We start from the raw sequence: 13,218 nt of genomic DNA, 5'->3' as shown, positions 1-13,218 counted from the left end.
TTTGAGACGGTGGCTCACTCTGTCGCCCAGGCTGGAGTGCTTTGGCGCGAACTTGGCTCATCGCAACCTCCACCTCCCAGGCTCAAGCGATTCTTCTGTCTCAGCCTTCCGAGTAGCTGGGATTACAGGTAGGCGCCACTACCGCCTGGCTAATTTTTGTATTTTTAGTAGAGACGGGGTTTCACCATGTTGGCCAGCCTGGTCTCGAACTCCTGACCTCAAATAATCCGCCCGCCTTGGCCTCCCAAAGTGTTGGGATTACAGGAGTGAGCCTCCGCGCCCGGCCTAACTGGCCATTTCATTGCTGTTCTCTCAGAGCGGCTACAGATGACTATGTTTTACTACTGTTTTAATTCTACTTTTCTTTCGTTTGTCCTGTGGTGTTTTTTGTTTTGTTTTCCTTGCTTAGCATGACCCACGTCTTCTCCCAACTACCAAGTCTAACACACTTTTATCTGAGAAAACAGAAAAGATTTCTAATTTATTTTCTAGATTAAATCCCTGCCTAAGTTACTTTAGGTTTTATTCAGATTGATAAATTGGTTTACCCTGGATTATGATTTGCCTTAATCCTGGATGATGACTTGGGGTTCATGGCCTAAGGGTCAACAACTTTCAGGGGTCTTCCTCATTCCCACCCCTGAAATTATATGCAGTTTTGTTTGGGTGAATTTTTCCCCCCCTGGGGAAAGTGTCCATTCTTTTTATCAAATTCTCAAAGGAGATATACAGCCTCTTGATAGATTAAAACCACCACTTAGGCAGTGTCTTGTTGAAGTTAGTGAAAATAGGTGTGTGTGTGTGTGTGTTTTCCACTTAGGCAGTGTCTTGTTGAAGTTAGTGAAAACAGGTGTGTGTGTGCGTGCGCGGGCGTGCGCGCGCGCGTGTGTGTGTTTTGTGTGTTTTCTCAAACCGTAAATTGTTTGCTTTGGGACCAAGGAAAGGAGAATGCGGGGATTCTAGTTTGATATTGAAATCTCTACTTTAAAACGTTAGTGTTTCTAAATTCCTTCCTAGGCTTACAGAAGGAAATGAGGCTGCCCACTTCATTTCCTGATTTGTGGTTTTGAGGTTTCTTTTTAGGGATAGCTGTTTGTGGTCAGTGCTCTGGAGATCCAGTGGATTTACAAACTGATGCGCTTATCTTTAATATGTATTAAATATCACCAAGCTACTAGACACAGTTCAGAGTAAAAGATTTAAATTCTGGTTGCATTTTGCTTTCATTTTCTTAACTGTTTTTGCTTGAGGCATGTACCTTAGGATTTGATTTGGCTTTGCTAGGAAGAACAAACAAGATGTTTCAGTGGTGTGGTCCTTTGGAATGTTGTTGCTTATCTTGACATCCCCTTTCCCTCCATTGTGTATGAGATATTTTAATGATTGTTTCTCTCTTGTGAATAAGTTAGTATCCTTCCAAACTTAATGTAAGTTTTAGAGTACATGTTTGAACTTACCGATTTGGTTGTGAATTATTTGTTGATTGAGGGTTGCAGTTCTAAAATCTGATATTTTTTTTTAGAATGTTAACTTGAAGAGACCTATACAGCTCATCGTAGTCTATCTTGAGTAACCAGTTTCTTCTGCTCACAAAATGAAATAAGCTTTCCTCTGTCTAGCAACTTCACTTGGGGGAGCAGTCAACATAAGTTTTTAGACAATAGTTTATGCTAGGCTGGGCACAGTGCCTCACGCTTGTAATCCCAACACTTTGGGAGCCTGTGGCGGGTGGATCACTTGATGTCAGGAGTTCAAGACCAGCCTGGCCAACATGGTAAAACCCCATCTGTACTAAAAATACAAAAATTAGCCGGGTGTGGTGGTGCACGCCTATAGTCCCAGCTACTTGGGAGGCTGAGGCCGGAGAATCACTTGAACCCAGGAGGTGGAGGCTGCAGTGAGCCAAGATCCCACCACTTCACTCCAGCCTAGGCAACAGAGTGAGACTCCATCTCAAAAACAACAACAGACTAGCTTATGCTAAATTAGTTTCCTTTTAAGGTAATGACAGATTCGGAAGATAGTTTCTATCTAACAGTGTAACAATTACATTTATTTGCTTATGTGCATTAAGCTAAGTGCTTTACATTATTATCTCATCTGGTAACTTTATAAAGTGGCTAAAGTCCTCTTTCTATAGGTGAAGAAAATAAAGCTGAATGATTAACTGAAGCTAAAGTAGTCTGCTCAGAATTGCACTGGTGGAGCCAGGATTTGAACCTAGGTTGTCTGACTCCAGACTACTACTGTAGACAACTTCTACCATGTGTCCATTATGTCCTTTTTGAAATGAGTTGGAGATATATCACCAGATCTTCTATCAGGTGTTAAGAAAAGGTCGTTTCCATTCTTAATCTTCAGTGGATGAACATCTGGTTGAATATCATACTGAGAAGTTTGACAAAAATAAGTGAATTTGGAGGAGGCAGTTGGTAGGGGTTTCCTATGGGGATGGATATAAGTCTCTGGTGTGTGTGTGTGTGTGTCAGAACACACACACCTACTTGAAATAAAGAATTGTAAGTATAAATTCTTGAAATGAAGATTCAAATAATAAACAGATGGTGTGTGTGTGTATATGAGGAGTGGAAAATGTGAAAACGAAGATTATAAGTAATAAACTGGGCATTGTAAGAGTCTGGAAGTATAAATAAATTTTAGAATAATAAATGTATGATGGAGGAAAGAATCAATTCAGAATGGAAGAAGGAGTAAATTAAACAGGAAACTTTAATATGGCTATGGATGAAAAACTAAAATATTTGTACAGAATGGACAGTGAGTTGTTCCACTTAACATGGAAGTTGATGACTTAGGACCATGACAAACTAAAAGTCAGATATGTGGCACTACTTCTGGATGTATGAAAAAGACTATTGGTCTGAAAATAATTTTGTTTTCCTTGATCTCGACTAGCTTTTGGCAGTCATGGAAGCCACTGAATGGCTCTTGCACATTAACAGATATTCTTTATGAGACAAAAGTATTTATTTTCTTTTTCTCTTTCCTTTATTCCTGTTCTCCTCTTTCTCCCATCTCTCATTCCATTATCCTCCATTCCTTCTAAGCCTGTGTCTTAGGATGAGCATAGGCAGGTGTTGCTTAAACCTTTAGTTGTTCCTGGAAAAGGAATATAAAGTCTCTTTATGAAATACGCTTTTTTCCCTTAATGAACATACTTAAGTGAATGCTGTTCTTCAGAGTAGGCAATCTGCTTTGAAATCTTCTTCTAGTATTACTGTCAGTTCAGATTGAGACATACAAAAATGAAAAGTTCTTGCCTGGCATCATCACTTCATGACCTCAGTCACTAGAATCTGAATAACTATTTGGAAAAAAATCACATCCTCTCTTGAAAGACAAAGATTTGGGGATCTGAAGGTAGTTGCAAAACAGGCGATTGCTCAAATCTTTTGTGAAAATATGGCAGTGTCTGCCATGTTCTCACCTAAGATAAGAATTTATATTTTATTTTTGTTCATCTGTGATAGCATTGGACTAGCAGCTCCTTGATTTTCAACCTTGAGCCTCATTGGTCCTTGGGGAACAGTGGCATACTGCCTTTGGAACATGATCATAAAAGCAGCAGAGTTAGTGGTAAGCCCTAAATCATCCAGAGGGAGTCAGTTCACCAACTCCAGTTTCTGCTAGCCTGAGATAGTCATCATGGCACACATAAAAAATGATTATAATTGTACGGCAGACTAGAGCCAGGCCCTCCCTGGTTCCCTGGAAGCTGTGGCACGAGGGAATGGGTCACAATTTCAGCACATCTGTAATCCATTCTTGGCACACCGGTTGGAAATCTTTGCCCTAGAGAAAAAGAATATGTTACTTTGTTTAATACCTTCTGTTTGTTTAGCATGTAATAATTTACAAAGCACTTTCACATATATCCTCATTTTATTTTTACTCCGGCCATTCCAAGTAGAGCAGATAACATCACCATGTTAGAAATAAAGAAATTGAGATTTAGGTAAAGTGCTTTGTCCAGGGTCACACACCTACAAAGGGATGGATCAAGAATTTACACTCCCAGTGGAAAGAGACCCTGGATATAAGCCCGTGATCTGTAATCTCTAAAATGGCCAGGACCTTATCTGTTTTATTTCAGTGCTAAATATTGCCCAGGCTGGTCTTGAACTCCCAGGCTCAAGCGATCTTTCCGCCTTGGCCTCCCAAAGTGCTGGGATAACAGGCGTGAGCCAATGCATCTAGCCTAAGTATTATAAATTCTTGGAATAGAGATTCAAGTAATAAGCAGAAAATGGAAAGGATGTTTTTTCTATTCTTCTAATCTCTTGACCCACCGCACCTCTCTCCCAGTTAATTTGAAAAGTAGGTATTGGGGAATCAGATGAAATATATGAGGAAGCTATAAACCTGCACTGCCTAATGCCAGAGGCACTAGCCACATGTGGCTATTTAAGTTAGTTAAAATTAAATACAAATAAAAGGTTCAATTCCTCAATTGTACCAGCCACATTTCAGTGTCAGTATCGTATGTGGCTAGTGGCTACTTTATTGGACAGTGCAAATTCAGAACATTTCCAACAACATTGGCCAGCCCTGATAAAATTTTAAAATGTGACATGGTATGATATGATACATAATTCCCATGTTGTTGAGCCATGAGTTTAAAAATCTGTTACCCATGGTGCCTAGCAGTTTTTGTTTTAGCTGATGAAATGTTATTGCCATGTTCTCTCTCAGCTTTTTGTTTTAACTAAATCCAGATGGTCAAAGTCTAAGTCTAATGTTTTTCTTGGATGTTTGGGGATTATAGTTAGCTGCTTTTCTAGGATAAAGATGTCAGCTTCATTAAGGGCATGAGTGTTTTCTGTCTCCTTTGAGCTGTAGATCTGTATGTCTTGTTGTCTTGTTGACATCCTCTCTTGAATATCTTAAAGGTATCCCAAATCCAGTATGTCTAAAATAAAACTGATTTCTCCTTCCTTCCCTACCAAAACTGTACAACGTTGGTTCTTTCTTTGTTCCTTTTTTCAGTGAGTGACACAATTATCTTTTCATTGTAAAATCCAGAAAACTAGAAGTGATCCTTAAGTCCCTCTCCCTGATAGATCCAGTGATCAACAGGTTTTTAAAATCTTACTTTCTACATGACTTTTGAATTTTTCTATTTCTTCCTGTTTCCACTACTGCCATTTCATCTTGCCTGAAACTTTTACAGTAGCCTCCATTCTTATCTATCCACTTCTGCTTTGGCCCCTCTCTAATTCATTACCCATCCTGAAGGCACAGTGATTTGTTTTGAAACACACATTTGATTGTCACTCTCCTTCTTCCTCCCCCAGTGCTTTTATGGCTTTCCATTGCTTCTAGTATCAAAATAAAACAATAAAACTGCTTAACAACGTTTAGCTCTCCAAACTCATCTTGTACCATGTTATGCGTAAGTCTCCAGTTCAACCATGCTGGCCTTCTTTAGTCCTTTGTATGTACCTTGCTCCCTGCCTTTTTTGCAAGGCTGTTGTACATGCTTTTCTCTCTGTCTGGACCATTTTTTCTTTACTTTCATTTCATTTCACTTGGTAGTGCCTAGTCATCCCTCATACCTCAGCCGAAGTTTTGCATCCTTAGAGAATATGCTGACCTCCCACATTAAGGTAATAGCATCATACATTTCCCACACTTTGCAATTTACGTTTATTCATGTGACTGTAAGATTGTCTTTCTGTTCAGTGGCCTATAAACTTCATGAAGGTAAGGTCCATTTCTTATTTTCTTTTTTGGCTCATTGTTGAATCCGTAGGACCTAGCTCAGTGCCTGACACGTAAATTTGACTCATTAAATTTCCAAGTTAATGGTATTAAGGATTTCAGTTCATTGAGTTTTGTAATACAAGAATTTGAATGTGAATTTTTATCAAAATACTGTTAAAATAGTAATACAGTTTGAGCATTCCTAATCCAAAATCTTGAAATCCAAAATGCTGCAAAATTCGAAACTTGTTTGAGCCCAACATGATGCTACAAGTACATAATTCCACACCCAACTTTATGTGATGAATCGAAGTCAGAATGCAGATGTACAACAATTTCCCCAAGAGAAAAAAGACCTGCCTGCCCCCTTCAGCTGCCATATATCTTTTCCTCATACACCCAGATACACCTACGCAAGCATGCCCACAAAGGGCAATACAATGCCATGTGTATGTGTAAGAAATGATTGGTTATTAGTAGCATATAAATTCAGAGACAGGAATGATGGTGATGTCAAACAACCACAGACTGTCCACATGAGTGGCTGAGATAGTGACACCTTTGCTTTTGGATGGTACAGTGTATACAAACTTTGTTTCATGCAAAAAGTTATTAAAAGTATTATATCAATTTACCTTCAGGCTATGTGTATAAGGTGTATATGAAACATAAATGAATTTTGTGTTTACACTCGGGTCCCTTCCTGGAGATACCTCATTATGCATATGCAGATATTCCAAATGCCAAAAAAATCTGAAATCCAAAACACTTCTAGTCTCAAACATTTTGGAAAAGGGATAATCAACCTGTAATTAAATTTCATTTAGACTATTTCTTTCACGTATATGGAAATAAATTATTAGGCCGGGCACAGTGGCTCACGCCTGTAATCCCAGCACTTTGGGTAGCTGAGGTGAGTGAATCACTTGAGGTTGGGAGTTCAAGACCAGCCTGGCCAACATGGTGAAACCCTCTCTCTACTAAAAAATAGACATATACAGATTAGCTGGATGTGGTGGTCTGCACCTGTAATCCCAGCTACTTGGGAGTTTGAGGTGGAAGATCATTTGAACCTGGGAGGCAGAGGTTGCAGTGAGCTGAGATCATGCCTCTGCACTCCAGCCTGGGTGACACAGCAAGACTCCGTCTCCAAAAAAAAAAAAAAAAAAAAGTTTTATTAGTAGTTATATAAAATATAGCACAGTATTCTTAGATTATTTTGTAATAGACCCTTTTATTTTTGGATGGTTTTGGTTTTACAGAATTACTGTGAAGATAGAATAGAGCTTCCCATACCCACTTTCACCTATTATAAGGTATTAGGCTGTGTGCGGTGGCTCATGCTGGTAATCCTAGCACTTTGGGAGGTCAAGGCGGGTGGATTACTTGAGCTCAGGAGTTGAAGACCAGCCTGGGCAACATGGTGAAACCCCATCTCAACCAAAAATACAAAAAATTAGCCAGGCGTGGTGGTGCTCATCTGTGGTCTCAACTATTTGGGAGGCTGAGGTGGGAGGATCACTTGAGCCCAGGAGGCGGAGGTTGCAGTGAGCAGAGATCATGACATGGTACTCCATCCTGGATGACAGAGTGAGACTCTATCTCAAAAACAAAAACATACTACATTAGCATAGTACATTTGTCACAATGAACCAATATTGACACATAATTATTAAAGTCCATGTTTTATTCAGATTGCCTCACTTTTCCCCAATGTCTTTTTTTTTTTTTTTCTGTTCAAGGATCCCATCCAGGATAGCATATTACTTTTAGTGGTCACGTATCCTCTTGTTTTGACAGTTTCTCAGATTTCCTTGTTTTTCATGACAAGTTGATAGTTTTGAAGATTACTGCCTGGTCAGGTATTTTGTAGACTATCCCTCTGTTGAGACTTTCCTGCTGTTTTTCTCATAATTTGACGGGGTGATATGTTTCTAGGAGGAAGATCACAGAAGTAAAGTGCCATTCCCATCACATCATATCAAGAATACAGCCTTTTTTTTTGAGGTAGAGTCTCACTCTGTTGCCCAGGCTGGAGTGCAGTAACGCAATCTCGGCTCACTGCAACCTCTGCCTCCCGGGTTCAAGCGATTCTCCTGTCTCAGCCTCCCGAGTCGCTGGGACTACAGGCACATGCCACCATGCCCGGCTAATTTTTGTATTTTTAGTAGAGAGAGGTTTCACCGTGTTGGCCACGCTGGTCTTGAACCTCCCGACCTCAGGTGATCCATGCACTTCAGCTTCCCAAAGTGTTGGGATTACAGGTGTGAGCCACTGTACCCAGCCAAGAATACAAACTATTAATATGATAATGCCATTGATATTAACCTTGACTACTTGGCTTGAGATAATGTTCGTCAGTTTTGTCCACTGTAAAGTTACTCTTTTTCCCCCTTCCTTTTGTATATTGTACTTTTTAGAAGAAAGTCTCTCTGAAGCACACAACTGGGGAGTGGGGAATTATGCTCTACCTCTTTAAGGGTGGAGTGTCTACATAAATTTTTGAAACATTTTCTGTAAGGGTTTTTTGTCTATTCTCCCCTTTCATTCATTTATTTATATCAATCTGACTCATGGATATTTATTTTATACTTAAGGGTAAATCCAGTAGTACTTCATTTACTTTGTTGCTTAAATTGTTTCAGCTTTGGCCATTGGGAGCTCTTTTATTTGGTTCCTGTATTCCTTTGACATACTCCTATCATTGTGAGACTTCTGTTCTTGTTTTGTTTTGTTTTGTTTTGTTTGTTTGTTTTTGAGCACTTTTAACTTTCTGGTATTACAAAATGCTGTAGGCTCACCTACCACAGGCCTAGAATCAGCCTTTTCTCCAAGGAGCACTAATTCCTTCTATTGGAGAGTAGTGTTGGAAACCAACATCTGGGCACTCTGTGTGCTCATTGCTACTGGAATGTCATTGCTTCTAGGCCCTCCCAGTGGACAGTGAGGAAATATATGTGTGTACACTAACTCATGTATATACACATATCTATAAATATTTCTATATGTAACTATATATATGTTAAGCTATATTTTTAGATTATTTACTTTGAGCCTTTTTCATTAAAAAAAATTACCTGTGAATATTGAAGGGATTTATTTTATATGGTTTTGTGAATTTAGTAACAAAAAGTAACTCTCCAGTTATCCATTGCTAAGGGAGAAAAGAAGCTCAGATAATACCAAATAACAGGTAACCTGTTTGATCTTTGAATGAAATCAATTACAACAACAAAGAGATGACCACCTCTCTTGGTTCTTGGTTGGCTTCACTGCTAATGTTCTGGAACTCAGCCGTCTATGAAGAATGAGGCCACAGCACGCTGAATAATTTGGAGTTAATTTACAGCTAGTTTTCTTTTCAGTGAGTAATTTAGTTTTGAGAGTCTTATCATTTTACTTCTCATTAGTTTCTCTGTAACACAGTCTGAGTGGGGAAATTAAAAAGACTTCTGCAAACAGTCAATTTTGTTACCTAAGAGTTGGCTATTGTGGTAGAGATAGGCATAGTTGAAAATCTGTTAGGTTAACTTTTAAATTGTTTCTTATTATACATATAATTCAGAATTAACTATATTTTGTTAGGGCTTTCTACTTTTGAATTATCTAGACTGATGTGTTTATCTTTTTTTTTTTTTGGAGACAGAGTCTCAATCTTTTGCCCAGGCTGGAGTGTAGTGTCACAGTCTCGGCTCACTGCAACCTCTGCCTCCCGGGTTAAGTGATCCTCCTACCTCAGCCTCCTGAGTCACTGGGACCACAGGTGTGTGCTACCTTGCCTGGCTAATTTTTGGTTTTTTTTCTTTATAGAGACAGGATTTTGCCAGGTTGCCCAGGCTAATCTTGAACTCCTGGGCTCAAGTGATCCGCCGGCCTTGGCCTCCCAAAATGCTGGGATTACAGGCTTGAGCCATCATGCCTGGCCTGATGTGTTTATCTTATTAAGTAGCCTGAACTTAATTTATCAATATGTAAAAGAACTTGTAGGTATTTAGCAAAATAGCTTTTACAGATACCAGATAGTTGTTAATATAAAGACAGAAAAATAATGTAAATTATTCTGTATTATCTTCTTTGGTTATTCTATTTATAAAAATAAATGTAATATACTTTCAGCACATTGTGTGGTCAGCCATTTTCAGTTCTTTTGCATTGGACAGTAAGGAAAATGATTGGTTTTTCTTGTTAGGAGAACTGTCATCATAGGAAACGAAATGACTGAAAGCTTCTTTATTTTGGATATTTTCAACTCTGAACATATAGTTTTAAAATGGAGTCATGTATTGTAACTCAATTTTTTATTGTAAACAAGTCAGTTCAACTTGAAAATTAATATTCAGTTATGAAATCATAACAACTCTTTTCCAGGTTTCAAGCAGCGTCATCTTGGTATAAACTCTGTTTTCTGAATATAAACCTGTTTTCATTGTAATTTCTAAAAATCCAGTAGGTTTCTGGATATTGTAAAGATGTAAATACAGATATAATTGTGCACATTTCATACTACTTTATTTTGAGGTGAGAATTTTGTTATGGTTTATAAAAGATATTTTCCTCTAGGACCTCAGGGCTGTTTTGGGACCTACAACTAAGTATGACCTCCAGGTGCTTCCATTCTTGCTATTCAAAAGGTTAATAGTCTTTAGGTTAAATATAATGTGATGTTATTTAACAGAAAGAATATGTTTTTCCTTTTTAACCTTGAACAAGTTCTGTATCTGATGTTTAGAAAGTATTTTTAAAAGTTGTAATATAAAAATGTGTGGAAATTGTGGCTAAAGAATTAAAAATAACTTGCAAAATAAACATATTCTCATGGTAAAGAAAAAACTAATCTTACCATTCTCTTCCTATTTATCTGTGAATGAGAAAAGATGGGCATATTCCAATAGATTTCATCAAAAGTGAAAGAAATAGAGCCACTTAAAAAATTCTTTAGAATAATAACTGATTTCTGGAATATCAAGTCTAAAGAAACTAAGCAAAATCACTTCAAAGCAAGCCCAAGTTTTGCTAGTTTTTGCACTCAGTGTTTTCTATTTACCTCTTTTATTGTCCTTGACTCACCAGTCAGAAGTTCTTGATGCTGTATATCATTATTCATAGTACTTTTCAAACTTTTTTTTTTAACTAAAGTACCTTTAGAAAGAGTAATAACTCTTCAGACATTTCTTTGAAGACTCGTATTTTATCATAAAAATTCAGTAAATTTCTTTGAAGACTTACGTGTGTTGTTTTATTCAAGTGAATTTTGCTTTGGATTCCATCATATGTATTTTAGTGAAAAAGAATGTAAATTCTTATTCCAGTGTAATGTGCCATGTTTATCTTGTCTGCTGTGGTTATATCTGCCCTCCTGTGTCTTGGGCATACCACTTCAGACCACCTGTTATATGAGTACCTGAATTTGAAAAGCTCACATTATGATTTGTGTTCAACAACACTCCTGCCATAAATCCTTTATCATTAGACTTCTGAATCTTTAAACTCAGTGTTGTCATGGAGACTCTGAAGGGGTTTTAGGGATCCTGGCAAATCTAATACCTCCTGCCCTCTCTTTCCTGGGTGCTAAGAAGACCTTAAATGCATTTAAGAGTGGTAGAGTGTAAAACTCTCCCTCACTAAAATTTGGGAAAGGATCTTATAAGGTTTCCCTCTGTATAGATTTGGTCTATTCAGTATATATATATAAAAATATGATTTTTCTAGTAAAATCAAAGCAACTACAAAGAGTTGGATGGATTTTAAACTTGAGGTGACAAATTCTAATTAATAATTCACTTTGTAGGTCTTTGGTTCTTACACTCTTTTGTTAGCAAATACCTCTGGCTCATTTATAGTAGAACCCCGAGAGATGACTTATGACATTTTGGCCTCCAATATGACTGGCCTGTGAGGGCTGAACATCAGTGGTGGTTTTATAGTAGTAATTTATCACTCTGTTTTAAAGACAGCTTTCAAAGATAAGTGAATTCATACAAAAATTAGAAAATGTATAAGCTAAACAGCACAAATTGTAGGTCATTAACTTCTTAAGTCTTGTTACTCCCATGTATTTTGTTATCAAAGTTATAAACAAGAAGACCTTTAAGAAATAAATGTGAAGTGGATCAGAGCACTTAAAGAATGAGCTGAGATAGCACCATTGTACTCCAGCCTGGGCAACAACAGCAAAACTCCATCTCAAAAAGAAAAAAAAAAAAAATATATATATATATATATATATGTACATATCATATTTAGTACCTGTCTCTGTAATTCACAGAAATTTGATTTATGTTTCTCTGTATGCCTTGAGTTATTTGGTCTTTTCCAGAGCTGAATGATAATGATGTACAGTAGTCTTCCCATAGTCTTGGGGGAGATGTTCCAAAACCCACATACCTGAAACTGTAGATAGTCCCAAACTCTCTATATACTAAGTTTTCTCCTATACCTATGATAAAGTTTAATTTGTAAATTAGGCACAATAAGAGATTAATAACAGTAATAATAAAATAGAGCAATTATAACATATTTTCTTAGTCTGTTTGAGTTGCTATAAAGGAATACCTGAGGCTGAGTAATTTATAAAGAAGAGAGGTTTATTTTCAGACCGTGGTTGACAGTTGATAACAAACTGTGGGAAGCTAAAACATGGATAAAGGGAGGACCTACTATATTTTCCTCATTGGTGCTGTTTTATACAGGGGGTCAAATGATAACTCCTGTTTCGCAAGAAAGTAAAAGATAGCAAAAATGAACTGCCTTCACCTTCCATTTTTCCATGTTACTCTTCACTGTCTCTATAGGTTCCTTCTTCCTTTATTCTGGCCTCACTGGAAGAGATTTTCTCCTTTTATTTAAAGGATAATTCCTCTACCTTTGTTCAGAATTTCTTACTGTTTTTAAAAAAACTTTTAATCTAATTTTAGACTTGAGTAAGAGCTGCAAATATAGTACAGAGTTCCTTTACATTCCTCACCCCATTTCCCCTAATGCTAACATCTTACATAACTGTAATATAATTATTACAAGTAGGAAATTAACATTGGTATAGTATTATTAATTAAACTATAGCTCTTATTAGAGTGAAACCAAATTTTCAACTGCTGTCCGTTTTCAGTCCCAGGGTCCTATATAGGAACCCACGTTGAATTTAGTGATTTCTCCGTAGTCTCTTTTAAAGTTTCTGACATTTTGCTTTTCTTTATGATTGTGACACTTTTGAAGAGTACTGATCAGTTATTTTTAGAATATCTCGCAGTTTGGGTTTGTCTGATGTTTTCTCATGACTGGAATGAGCCTATGCATTTTTGGCAAGAATACCACAAAAGTGATGTTGTGTCTTTCCTAGTGCATTGTATTGAGGAGTTTATGATATATGTCTTACTACTTATGATTACTTGATCACTTGGTTGAGTGTGCTGTTTTTACACTATGAAGTTACTATCCCTTTTTAGTTGGTAAGTATCTTGTTGGAGCTACATGGAGACTGTGTAAATCCTGTTTCTC

The 13,218-nt window shown here is 37.4% G+C and overlaps 1 protein-coding gene across 7 annotated transcripts in view; it reads left to right on the top strand.

Annotated features, from left to right (window-relative positions):
* Positions 1-13,218, top strand: part of ARFIP1 (ADP-ribosylation factor interacting protein 1) — a 128,732-nt gene that overhangs the window by 1,460 nt on the left and 114,054 nt on the right. For 2 of the 7 annotated variants that reach the window (XM_011959788.1, XM_011959784.1), the window contains exon 2: positions 9,371-9,487. The exons of the other annotated variants lie outside the window; for them this stretch is intronic. The gene's annotated coding sequence lies outside the window, so the exon portion shown is untranslated. The remainder of the gene's footprint in view (positions 1-9,370; positions 9,488-13,218) is intronic. 7 annotated transcript variants of the gene reach the window in all.

This window comes from Colobus angolensis, unplaced genomic scaffold (genome assembly GCF_000951035.1).
Source record: "Colobus angolensis palliatus isolate OR3802 unplaced genomic scaffold, Cang.pa_1.0 Scaffold5, whole genome shotgun sequence".
Taxonomy (NCBI): Eukaryota; Metazoa; Chordata; class Mammalia; order Primates; family Cercopithecidae; genus Colobus; species Colobus angolensis.
Note: the sequence above shows the minus strand (reverse complement) of the source record. Positions and strands in the feature narration are given on the sequence as shown.